Source organism: Sinocyclocheilus anshuiensis, unplaced genomic scaffold (genome assembly GCF_001515605.1).
Source record: "Sinocyclocheilus anshuiensis isolate Anshui unplaced genomic scaffold, SAMN03320099.WGS_v1.1 scaffold1895, whole genome shotgun sequence".
Taxonomy (NCBI): Eukaryota; Metazoa; Chordata; class Actinopteri; order Cypriniformes; family Cyprinidae; genus Sinocyclocheilus; species Sinocyclocheilus anshuiensis.
The window spans coordinates 262,322-264,863 of record NW_015549974.1 but is presented as its reverse complement, the minus strand read 5'-3'; positions in this window follow the sequence as shown (position 1 = coordinate 264,863).

Genomic DNA, 2,542 nt, shown 5'->3' with positions numbered 1-2,542 from the left:
TTTTGTTATTATTACTTAATCAAAACAACCCAACTGCAGTTTGATTGATATTACTTGGAATGCACAATAAAAAAAAAAAATTAAATTGAGTTATCTGTTTTTGCAAATGAACTCTTCATATATATATATATAATATTTAGGCCTGGTTTCAGACAGGGCTTAGACTAAGCCAGGATTAGGCCATAGTTCAATTAGGACATTTAAGTAATTTTTATAAATGTGCCTTAGAAAAAAAACATTACTGGTGTGCATCTTGAGGCAAAACAAAGGTACTGATATATTTTAAGATCAGTCAGTGCAAGTTTCTTTAATTTGAAACAGCTCAGACTTATATTTTAGTCTGGGACTAGGTGTAAGCCTTGTCTATGAAACGGGGTAATGATCCTGGCTATTTTAGCTAGCACAGCATAATTTTGTTTAGTTAATGGTTGATTAAGTAGAAAACCCATTTATCTGAGAGAATCACTTTCCTTTAGTCACAAAAGGCATAGAAATAAATATTTAACAAGTTCATTCTTGTATGTTGTCACAAGACCACATCCTCTTTCTTAGCGGACAACAGACTAAATAATGGGCTTAACCATTTACGGTAGTTTCCTTTACTTTGTGGCTCCGGCAAGTGGCCCGGTAAATATTGTCACAGTGCGTGTGGAGAGATGAAGCGAGGACTCAGGTGCAGGATGAATTGTTCTTTCTTTTAATAATAAAATGAAACAAAAACAAACTAAAACACCCCCGAGGGGGAAAAACAGACAGGCAGGCTAGGAACTGCACTACATGCAGACATAACACACACAATGAAAAACGATGGATCAGCACAGGATTACAGACACCAGGAGAATAAATAGGAAACCAAATGAGGAGGCTAGCGAGGGAGACACAGGTGGAGCAACTTAAACAATAATGAGGTAACAAGATGGGCGGGGCAAGACAATAGACAGGAGAGAGCACATGGCAACAAACAAACAACACAAGCTATGTGCTCACAGAATACAGTGTCATCTGGTGGCCATCCTGGGCACACCCGCTGAAGACTGTGACAGAACCCCTCCCCTAAGGAGTGGATTCCAGACGCTCCACCAAAAGAAATCTCGGAGGGAGGCGGAACGGAGGTGGATCGGGGGAGGGATGCTGGGCCAGGCCCGTGTAGTGGAAGAGGCCCTGGGGATAGAGGTAAACCAGGGTGCCAGGGCGGGGCCTGCAGGGCAGGAGGCCAGGGCGGGACCGGCAGGGCAGGAGGCCAGGGCGGGGCCGGCAGGGCAGGAGGCCAGGGCGGGGCCGGCAGCAATAGCGGAACCTGCCTCAAGGAGGGAGCCGGCAGGGCATGGAGCTTGAGCTTGGGAGGAGCCGGCAGGGCATGGAGATTGAGCTTGGGCGGAGCCTGCAGGGCAAGGAGCTTGGGCGGCGCCGGCAGGGCACCAGGCTCTAGGAAGGCCTCCCAGCCTTGAAGGACGGAAGAAGCCTTCTTCCTCCTCCTCCTCCTCCGTTTCCGAGAGGGTAGCACTGCAGCTTCGTCTGCCGCCTCCGGGGGCACTGCCGCCTCGGGGAAACTGTGAGCGGGCACCACCGCCTCAAGGAAACCGTGAGCGGGCACCGCCGCCTCGGGGGAACCGTGAGCGGGCACCGCCGCCCCGGGGGAAACGTGAGCGAACACCGCCGCTTCTGCAGCTTTCTGAGCGGACGCCGCCGCCTCGGGGGAACTGTGAGCGGACGCTGCCGCCGCCGCCTCCGCCTCCGCCTCAGGGGAAATGTGAGCGGACGCCGCCGCCTCGGGGGAAACGTGAGCGGACAACGCCACTTCGGGGGAAACGTGAGCGGACGCCGCCACCTCGGGGGAAACGTGAGCGGACGCCGACGCCTCGGGGTAACGGTGAGCGGACGCCGCCGCTTCGGGAAGGCCTGAAGCGAGTCCCGCCGGCCCGGAGGGATCATCAGTGGGCTCCGCCGCTTCAGGAAGGCCAGAAGCGAGCCCCGCCGCCTCGGGAGCCTTACGAGCTGACCACGCCGCTCGCACCGACATCAGCGGGGATTCCTGCACGCTGCATATCAGCCCGGGACGCTCCGGGAACGGGCGTGAAGTACTGGGTGCGGCAGATTGCCACCTCGGGGTGCGGCAGATTGCCACCTCGGGGGAACTGTGAGCGGACGCCACCGCCTCGGGGGAACTGTGAGCTGGCAGCGCTGCCTCGGGGGAACGTGCCAAGAACTCCACAAACCCCTCAAAGGATACATGAGCGAATCCTAACATGCTCCAGTGACTAATGGGCTCATCAAGGGCATAATTGAATAAGTCCTTTAGCGCGGAGTCATTGTAGCCCAGCCCCTCTGCAGCATTCCTAAATTCCCTGGCGAACTCCCTCAGACCAGTCCCCCGTTGACGGAGGGAGCTCAAGGTATCCAGCTGGAGCATGCGCTGGTAGAGGGGGCTGGAGAGAGTGGAGATCGGTAGACGGAGTGAGCCATTTCTCCGCTGAGTCCTCATGTTGGCTGATCCGTTCTGTCATGGTGCGTGTGGAGAGATGAAGCGAGGACTCAAGTGCAA